This window comes from Limulus polyphemus, unplaced genomic scaffold (assembly GCF_000517525.1).
Source record: "Limulus polyphemus unplaced genomic scaffold, Limulus_polyphemus-2.1.2 Scaffold7234, whole genome shotgun sequence".
NCBI classification, from domain to species: Eukaryota; Metazoa; Arthropoda; class Merostomata; order Xiphosura; family Limulidae; genus Limulus; species Limulus polyphemus.
In genome coordinates this window covers 24,667-35,782 of record NW_013672844.1, presented here as the reverse complement: position 1 = coordinate 35,782, position 11,116 = coordinate 24,667, and the positions used below count along the sequence as shown (strand labels likewise).

Sequence of the window (11,116 nt, the reverse complement as noted above, 5' to 3'; positions counted from 1 at the left end):
GCCAGATATACGGGCTTCTTTTTTTAACATAGGACTCGTACATATCGTACTGCAGCACAGGTGTCTAGTTGGATATCGCTGTACCGACGTGTGACACTTGCGCTTCTAGTGTGCACGTGACGCATATATTTACCAACTTGCACGTCATTCCCTGATTGGTTGAATTTACAATAGCATAAAGGAGGTGCAGCCCGTAAGACAAGAACAACTCACGTATGTCTGTGGCAATCAGTGTTTTGTCACTGCTGGGAGGAGGTGAGAAAGGTATAGTAGCTTCTCGAACACTGTGTTTTGTGTTGTATAGTGATATAACATGGCAGGGATCTATTAACGAATCATTTTAGTACGTAAATTAAGTTGTCTGCTATCTAAATATGTATTTTCTTAACTATGTGTGTGTATATATATTTATATACACAGATTTAATTATTTATGTGTAGGCATGTTGATATTTAAATGTGAGAAAAACGTAACCACGTATGTTCTCATTCTATACATAGTATAATTTTAAAATGAGTTTGTTTGTTTTTTATTATTTAAGTGAACATAGATTAGTCACTGACGTAACATACACGATTGCCCAAAATGTCTTTCTGTATTTCTTTGTCCCCAAACTTAGATGAAACAATCACACCCAATATATTACATTTACTTCGGGCACCTGCCCATGTAGACGTGTAACGTAGATGTGAAACACTGGGCGCAATTCTCGTACTACCCTCAAGCTAAGTTAGTGAATTGTTCTACGATCGTAATAAAATTTTATATCACAATAGTTGTAACATGAATCCTGTAGAAACAAAGTGAACATTAAGTAAATCTTTCGGCCTTTAAAACCCAACATTTGCATTAGTAAGAAACCTGGTGGTAAAATATATTTCTAGAAATAAGAAACGCCTGCTGCTTTGTGCCACCTTCAGTCTTTCAATTTGCTGTTAAATTAACAAAATGGTAAATAGTGCCTACAAATGTATGTTGGAAAAAATTACAAGCATTAGTGCAAGTATTGTTTCAATAAACGCTCAGTAAGCTCGTAAAAGACTCAACTTCAATACTTAAAGTTTTTTTTGTTTTTACTTTTGAGTTATTCTTGAGTTATTGCGTGTGTTTTTGTTGTTTTTAAAGCTTCGATCTCACAACTAAATATCAAGAGAATGCGAGAGAGTAACATGCAACAAATTAGATATGCCTAACGGGAAACATTATAAACATATTTTGTTTAAAGATAATATTGCTCGACCAACAAAGGTCTTCATAGTAAATCAAATAATAATACGACCAAGATTTAGTTTCAAGCCATCTGTCTTGTACCAGGAGTGGACCTAAAGCCAAAATGTTGTACAGTGAGTATAGTTAGAGCGCTGAAAGCAGAAAAAAAAAAACTGAATTTTGATCTTTTTTTTTTCTTCTTCAAGTTCAATTTACAATTTAAAAAATCGACCCATTCTTCAAGAAGTGAATTTTGGAGCAGTAAGTTTAGGGTTTCTTCAACTGGTATTATAATTAGTTGCATTGAATGTTTTGTGATCTGAACAGTCTTTATTTCAGACAGTTTAAACGCATCGGTGAAACTTCAACTAATAATTACGTTTTTTTTCAATAAAGATTTTATAGGGTATTTATCAATAACTATTCATGATTTGATTTTTAAGTATAAGGCTCTTGATCCAATCATTTTTCACCTTTCTGAAGATGGCTCTTTGTTAGAAGCACTGTGGTGGAACTGACTTATTCTCTTAGTAAAGATATGTATTTACTATTATTTTTAACTCACAGTAGTAATAGTGTTAACCAATGTAGACCCAATTGGTTAAGTTAGTGAAAGAGCTAAACCTCAATATAATTAGACCAATTTACAAATAACTTGAATTTCTGATAATAAAGTTTCGATCCCGTGAAAGACAGATTGCGAATCGAGCATCCTAAACATTAAGGCATACAGGGCCTTAATCGTAAAGATTTTTAAAGAGTTTCTGTCAAACTGTTCTTAAGACATATCACTTTTAACCTCAAATTAATTTGTCCTTACTGCTAAGTTCTTTATAGAGTTTAGCATGTTTCTGTAGATCAGAATTTCTCGATCGATTTGTCGCGATTCAAAATTGGGTCGTCAGAATGTGTGGAAATATCGCGAATAGACTTTGGAAATTATATAATATTTTATTTATCTATTTAGTAAGCTAGATGCGGTTCTCCATTAAAGCTACTTACTGGACTGATATTAATGTTTACAAATAAGGCTCGAGCTAACAAGGATTGAGAACCGGTGCCCTAGATGAGGTCTCAAGTTTTGTGTTTCAGCGCGTGTAAAAGAGCATCAAAGAAACATTGTCTGTTATAGCTTACGCTACTTTTAATTCTGTGATGTCTCGTTTTAAGGAAATACAGTATAAGGCGTTAAAAAAAGACTTTGCTAAACTTTTCAATTCTTTGAGTTATGGGCAAATTATCACACATAGATGTGTATACTTGTAAACAGTGTTTACTACTTTAAGCCCATCGCCCCATAATGATTCTTCTCCAGCTAACTCTCCCCCAGGGGTACCTCGGTGTTTTTAGTTCTACTTCTGCGTGTCGTCGGTTTTCACTACAGTGCATCATATTCCACTCCCAAGTCTTGAGTCCGTCGTCAACGGTTTTCGTAACCCTCTTTGTTTTGCAGCTTGAGGTGGTTAACCTAAGCCCAACCTCTTTTTTCTCGAGGACAGGCGTTCGTTTTTCATCTTGGTCTGTCCACTTTGGGTGGCATATAGCTCGCAGGGTCATTAAGACACGCAAAGCCACCTCGCGGGCAAAGACTGTTTGGCGACAGTTTAATAATAACTTGAATAATATTTTTTGTGTTAGTTTTGTTAATTTTTCGTAGTTTTAAAACAATTTTTATTTATTTAAATACAAGCTGCATTGTTTTGTAATCGTATACAGTTTCCATACGATCACAGCAAGAAACGGGTAAGGGTGGGACTTTTTTAAGACACGCCATTTCGTTTTACGTCGGTAGGGGTTTTTAATGTATTTTCGGTTTTTGTATAATTTTTATATACCAATTTTTTATGTTTTTTAAGCAGCGAATTGGTGGCATTGTATCCTAGAGGTACCCCCCAGTGGTACAGCGATACGTCTGCGGACTTACAACGCTAGAAACCTGGTTTCGATACCAGTGGTAGGCAGAGCACAGATAGCCCATTGTGTAGCTTTGTGCTTAATTACAAACAAACCCTAGAGGTATAGTATTATTTAAAAAATAAATTAATAAAATGCTATATCTAATATATATATTTTTTTTTCAATAAAAATATGGTGTTAAACCTCTACAGATACTTTAAAACTTAACCCGATAACTTATACACAAATGTATTTCATATGATTAATATTCGATATCTGACACCCGGCAACTCTTTTTATGAAAAAGTTCTTACGCTTTAACTGGTCATGAATAAGTTAAAACTTTGTCAGAGGTGCCAAGTTGTTGATCAGTTGTGGACGTTTGAGGCTCAAGGAATCGTGCAAGTACTCGTGAGGCCCATATTGTTCTACACCTACAATGTGGGTGTAAAACAGTATAGGGGATTATTGTTGGCTTATCGCTGAGGAAACGTTGCGTTTGCCATCTCCGGGAAGCGCGCGCGTATCACCATGGCAACACCTACCCAAATCTGTATGCACGAGAGTTATTAAGAAAGCAGTCACACCTGTAAATTTTTTATTGTTTTATGCAACGTCTTGTTTAACAGTGATTTTTAGGCGGTGGGAGGTAACTTCTCCTCGTAGCTAACAAAACCACTTTACAAGTATTTTCATCTTTGTTTTATTTATTTCGTCAGCCCAATTCATTAACAAGCAACTGTCAACAGGTAATTTAGTTTTAAAATATATAAAAACGATATAAGAGACTGTTGATAACAATACGCGACTGATTCTAAATACTTAGTCTTTATTTTAATCTTTCCAGAGACCACGTTGCTATGGTAGCTGTAACACACTCCCTCCTACCACCATTTTATTGACCTTGGAGCAAAGGTAATAAAACACTCCCAGACAAAGCGGGATCTTTGCACCTCTTAACCAGCTTAGAACAAGCATGAAAATCAAAAAATACTGAATGGCTTTCTGTTACAATGTTAACAAAGTTCTGGAGTCGCTCAGTTTTGTCTTTGATCGCAGTAATGATGATAATCGATATGAAATATTCGGAAAAGCAGTCTTCAAGTGAATTTGTAACTATCAATAGAAGTGATAATGACTGGAATGCATAGAATCACCAGTTGGATACATTCGTTGTTACCGATACTTTCGGTCGTAATTCCAATAATATCTCATGACGTTCAACCGGCTTAAGAGATTTAAGTTAGTCCTAAATCAATGTATTAAGATAACAACGCAAAAAAAAATCGTCATGATAAAAATAGGTATAATAAATAAATTGAAAATTATATATTATATACCCCCCTCAGTGGCATAGTGGTACGTCTGAAGGCTTATAACGTTAAATACCGGGTTTCAATACCCGTGGTAGGCACAGCACAGAAAGCCTATTGGGTAGCTCTGCGCTTAAATACAAACAATCAATAATATTTAATATTAAGCATTAAAACCCATTGTAGATTGATTGCACGAGGTGAACAAGGAGAACCCTGATTTAGCTGTACTTTTTATGCTAGACGTTTTCACATTACATTACTTCACTAACATAACCAAACTTGGGAGCTGAGAAGCCGTGTCCTTGTACTTTGGTTTTATAACTTTGGACCAAAGCCCTTAAGACCAGGAACAATAAGTAACACGAAGCTCTTCTTCACGGTTAATGTGATCTTTTAAGTCCGAGAAAAATAAATAGTCAATTACAAGTTGTTTCCAGCCTGATAAAAGCTAACTCATGTGTCAAATATGAATCTAGTTCACAAAACTAGCTATAGGTGGATTTTTCACATTAGCTGTAAACAGAGCCTTCACGTCTTGCCATTTTCTGCACCCCTGTCTAATGTATAAATAGCTAACTTTTAAACTCTCCGCCAACGGCAATTATACGAACTTACGACGCGAAATTCCGGAGTTCGATTCCCCGTCATGGATAGAGCACAGATAGCCTATTACGTAGCTTTCTACTAAATCAATCTTTCAAATTCGTAAAAGATGGAACACTATTTGTTGTAAGCCTAACCATCTAAATTCAAAAACAACATTTAAAATTCAGTAGGTTGTCTTGTTTTATTCATTCAAAAAGCAAAACTTATTCATCTGTGTAATTAATCAGTACTTTTCTCAGACAACAGTACCGATAGCAACCAAATTCTTTACCTATAGCTTATGCCAAGTTGGACAGGCTTCCGTGGCGCAATTTCAAGATCGTGTCTTGACCGCAGCAAAACGAAAAATATGTCACTATTAGCACGTGCAGAAGAAAGTTTCTTACTACAAAGAAAACAAGTTAATGTCCACTTCTATGTGACCTGGACTAAACTTTCATCTCGTAGATTATTCTAGACTCACAGGATCATTCTTTCACAAATTAAAATATCAATTCATTCGAATGTTCGTTGTTGCGCCCAGTGCTTCAATTCTAGTTCAAAGTTGAGACGAATTAATAAAAAAAAACAAATGTTGAATTACTTGCTTATGAATGCGTACGTATAAAATATTTTCTTGTTGAGCTTCGAACCCTTCGAGAATTATCGATCTTAGTTTGGTTTTGAATTTCGCGAAAAGCTAATCAAGAGCTATCTGCGCTAGCCGTCCCTAACTTAGGAGTGATAGACGAGAGGGAAAGCAGCTAGTCATCACCGCCAACTACAACTACTAGGCTACTTTTTTTACTAACGAATAGTGGAATTGACCGTCACATTATAACGCCCCCCACAACTAAAAGGGCGAGCATGTTCGATGACGGGGATTAGAACCCGCATATTGCGAGTCGAGCTCGTTAACCACCAGGCCGAAGTACTGATTTTGAATAACAATCTTAAAAGATCAGGAAAATTTGCTGGAGAGGACGGCTAGATATTCACGAGTTTCGTCATTTTGATAATAATTTCTCATTTGTCTTTACAAGCTGCAGTTTCTCTAACAGCCCACTAGCAAAAACAATGAATACATGTAACATATGAGTCGAAAATTGAGATCTGGTCATCACGATGTGCTTGGTTTGTCACTATTACGTTGTCGAGTAGCACAATGTTGACTGGAACTCGCTAAGGAGAAATTACGAGTAGTTATAGTTTTCCACGCGACTTTTAGAAGCAATTTTTGACATAAACAAAGTAATTTATTTAATTCATCTTAATAAGTCAATTTTCTGAATTCACCGCATAAATGCATTGTAAAAATTCTAAAAACATCGTTTAAAGATATTACGTATTATTAGTTGTAGATATGCCCCCAGTGGCACAGTGGTATGTCTGTGAACTTATAACGCTAGAATCCGGGTTTCGATACCCGTTGTGGGCAGAATACAGATAGCCCTTTACGTAGCTTTGTTGTTTTTACTTCGAGTCCTCGTTGGATCCCCCCCCCCAGTGGCACAGCGGAATGTCTGCAGACTTACAATGCTAGAATCCGGGTTTCAATACCCGTGGTTGGCAGAGCACAGATAGCCCATCGTGTAGCTTTGTGATTAATTACAAAAACAAATAAGACATGTCTGTTCTATTAAAATACTTCTAAAATGATACAAATTAACAACTGTCTGGTTAGTGTCTAACGTACATTGAAACAAAACCTCATTCAGTTATTAATATATTTATTTTATTTGGGTAATGTATTGTTCAGTCAACCGATAGAATGTTAATGAGGTGTGTTTTGATGATAACTTGGTTTAAAATAATTTCTATTGTAAAATAGTGCACCCTCCATCCCCAGTGACACAGCGGAATGTCTGCGGTCTTTTGACGCTATAAGCCGGATTTCGATACCCGGGGTAGGCACAGCACAGATAGGCATTATGTAGCTTTAACTACAAATAAACAAAGTAAAAGTACTCATAAATACCGCATAAGATTTTATACCTGACGTAAAGGTCCACCAACTTACTTGATTACGTAATTACAATACTATCCAAGAACCCATTTCCTCTCATCATAAAATTCGTTTTCGTTGTAGGTTGCTTCTCCATTATAGTGGAACGTACTGTCCTATCATTCAATAACTATGTGCTTTGTTTAAACTTGGCTTTTTCTGAAGCCAAACAACAATATACAAGCTTTTCCATATCAAACGAGCTATACAGATAAAAAAATAATAATATTCTAATTTCAAAGTGAAGATTTTCGATCGAGTTGCAGCAGTATTCTGTTCACCAAAAGATTCGAAATTCGGAAAACTTCATTCCCAGCCAGTGACCTCAATAATTGGCTGGTCATTCCAGCGTTCAGCCAGTGACCTCAATAATTGGCTGGTCATTCCAACATGTCAGTGATTCATCAAAATTAGTTAACTTTTGTTCCAATGGCTCAAGTACATAATTAGTGTTTGTGAATCGTCTACACTCTACAAGGACTGCAAATCATGGAAAAAATTTAGTAATCGCTTAGGTAAAACTTTTTATTATGCACTGTTTTCGTCTCATTCGTATTATGCATAATCAAACACCGTTCCATTTCATTTAACTTGTGCAGGAACAAACAAAGCATTTATGAGATTCATTCTAATCAAAGTCAGTGTGTATGAGTACTTCCTCAGAAACAACCGTTCGTTCTTTTCATATCAGTAGGTTTAGGTTGAGCCGTACCTGATACACAATGACCTCTGGCAAATAAACAGGGCAATAAATTATTGGTGATTCGGAAGCTCCTACAGTAGTTGGAAGTTAAAGCTGAGCTATAATATTTGAACAATAACTTGTTATCGCGTTATGTAATCTTATCACGCATTGAAATTTCAAATTTATTCCACAAGATATGTGAAAAATACTTATAGCCAGAAATATAGTTCAGATATTCATCTTTGATTTTTCGAATGTTTAATATTCACGGTTTTTGTAGAAGTCTGGCTACTTGTTTAAGCAAAGCATATTCGGTGTCTTCCATCAAGAGCACACTAACTTAACATACCTTCACCAGAAATTATCTACCATCACGTAGTTTAGGGATGACTTGTAAGTTGTTTCGTGCTTAGCTTATGTCTGTGAATGTATGTAACAATGAATTAGCTGTTTTTTGTGGGTTTTTTTAAATACACCCTACATCAATGACTCGGCTAAGTCATGTTTCTATGCACTTTTTAAGAGATAGCGCGCTCTTGTACTTGCATTCAAATTCTAAATGTATTCGAGCTTCTAGTTCTTAATGACTGAAAGCGGGTACTTTTTAGATAAGTGAAAAGGTGTTTCTAGCATGACGTTAACATTTTTGTTTGCCATAGGCATATGAACAGTGTACGATAAGGGTCACGGTTTGTGTGGAATATTAGGCCTACTACCTACAGATGTGCCAACATTCACTAGTTTTCGTGCTTAAAAAGTCCTACATTGAACAAGTTAAGCGTGTTCCATTGTGTGGTTTTATTCAATGGCACAGAAGAAGTTTCTTAACCACCAGCAAAGCCTTTTAACAATTCTAAGAAAAAATTGCCAAGAAGTTCTTACGATAGTTATGTGAAACGCAGGGGAAGGAGTTGAATAGTAAGACGATTGAAACCTAAGCTGTCAGAGTTTTGGTTTTTATTTTATTTATGGTCCAATTAAAATTCTTCTAATTTTTTTACAGATATTATAATCACTTTGGGGTTATTTTAAGAATACTGGAGTCAATTTTGATCTATTTATTTAGCTTGTGCAATTTTATTCTAAATGATTAATACTGAATTTGGCTTGGTTTGTTTGGCTTGTTGCCATACAGTCGAGCAGACAGTAAATACTAGGCCTATTCCTCTAGTGTCGAGAGATAAGAGATACGTTAGAACAGTTAGATAGTAAATTAGTAGGCCTGTTCGTTAACTGTTAAAACATTAAGAACAAAATAGAAGAACAGTAGTAGGCCTGATTAGTGTTAAGCAAAACAGCTAACTATATTGTCTTCAAACAAAATATATTATTAAATTGTATTGTGTTATATTAAAAAGTGACTATAATTACAAATAATATAATCACTTTCGAGTTATTTAAAGATTACAGTAGTTTTCTTGGACTAAATTACTATAGTTGGTGTAGTGAAAATAAACTTGGTTGTTAATACTAGGCTCGGCGTGTATTTGTTTGCCCTGTTTCTGTAGTGTCAAGCAGCGATTAACAGTTCTGATCTCCAGTCTTTTTATTTATAGTATTATTAAAATTGCAGTCCCTTGTTACTTACATTGGTTGCTGCCGACCGGTTACCTCCCTGTGGTTGGTGGTTCGAAATTAGGGATGGCGCCGCTCCACCTATACTGCGCACTGTCAAACGTAATTGAAAAGAGAAAAATGAAAAAAGTTGCGCTTTTACAGTATTTAAACATTCTTTACCCCATTACCCCACGAACGCTAATCTCAAGATAAGGGGTCGCACATAAATTAATATCTATGAATTATGAATTTTTCATTTATTTTAGGCCTGATTTTGAGCTGTTCTCTTATGGTTAGCGAGTCGAACTATGAATCTGAGACTCCGTTGTTCGGGCTACGCACTTCAGAGCCGTGGTACGTTATAAGAACAATGGTCAAATTCCAATATTCGGTCTGACAAGAATAGCCCAAGAGTTGACGGTGAGTGATGTTGTCTACCACTTCAAAATTAAGGGCGGCTATAGCTTTGAGTAAAATTAAACAAACAAGCTAATGTTTGGTCCTATTTATATCGTACCAGAGCTGAAAAAATATATTGTAGAATATAGAAATTAATTTCAATTCGCACATATTGAGCTTTCACATAGATGGAGTATTTGTGTAGAGAAATGGAAAGTAGATAAACAAACACACAAAGGAAAAAATTTAGTTTGAAACAGTAATAAAATTTCCAATCTAGACAATACGTATAAGTAGTTTAACTCCACATTTTGTTATATTAGTTTTTATGTAAGAATTGAGCTCGTTGTAAAAATATGGATGTACCATCATTTTATTAACATACTTACAACGAGTTTTCTGGCTTTGCTAAAAATACTTTTTGAAGTTACCGGTGTTTATGAAGTGGTTTACTGGTTTTGGAATGTTACTTTTTTTTTAAATATCAGTTTAAATTAATAATTTCATGCGTATAAAATAATCCAAATGACTTTGTAAGGTAATGTATAACTTAGATTAAAACTAAGTCAAGGATTATTTGCCTAATAATAAATTATATTTAGATAAAGTGGTTAGTTAGACGTTTCTAACCAAAATATTGTGTAATATTTCATAAAATATACGACAGTTTATCTGATAATGACCACAGGAGTGGTCGAAACATTGTTATTAAGTTAAAAAATAAAGTAACTAAATAATCCAATCAAAAATGTATGTCTGTGGACTTTTATAAAAACTTAATATTTCATGATTATCTTGTTTTACTATTCTTTTAATCAAGGTTGTATTTCTTGATTTTTATAATCATCGTGCGTGTACAATTTCTTGTCGATATTTTTATTGTGATAATTAGTTTCATAATGACCAAATTGGCTTGTTTGTAGTTAAGCAGAAAGTTACACGATAGGCTATCCGTGCTGTGCCCACAACGGGCATGGAAACCTGGTTTTTGGTGTATACGTCCATAGACTTACTGCAAAGTCACTGGGAGGCGGCCATATTGGTACTGATATGTTTATTCATTTTGTGGTAGTGTTATTACACAGACTTAAACAAATTATTTGTCTCTTTTAAATATTATACGTTAACATTGTTGTTTTAATACTGCATTCAGTTTTGTAAATAAAATCGTGCTGACAGTACAAATACTGAGTTTTTTGGGGGGGGAAATGCTGACTTTTTTTAATACAAAAAACGTCAGTTCATAAGGTTTTAAGTGAACTATTGATACTCCGAGAACTATTAATACTAGCGTATAGTTTATAGCCTTCAAAAATGACTGGACAAGTACTACCACCCCCACCCCCACAGTATACCATAACCTCAGATTTCATAGCTAAATGAACTATATAAACTTTGCGAAATCAAACTTGACCAACAAAGAGGTAGAAAAGTGCAGTCGAGGCAGTCAAACGTCGGTAAATT

At 35.0% G+C, this 11,116-nt stretch overlaps 1 long non-coding RNA gene across 1 annotated transcript in view; it reads left to right on the top strand.

Annotated features, from left to right (window-relative positions):
- Positions 1–221: 221 nt before the first annotated feature.
- LOC111089740 overlaps positions 222–11,116 on the top strand; it is a 17,546-nt gene continuing 6,651 nt past the window's right edge. The window contains exons 1-2 of the long non-coding RNA XR_002613950.1: positions 222–264; positions 9,520–9,673. This is a non-coding gene — a long non-coding RNA (uncharacterized LOC111089740). The remainder of the gene's footprint in view (positions 265–9,519; positions 9,674–11,116) is intronic.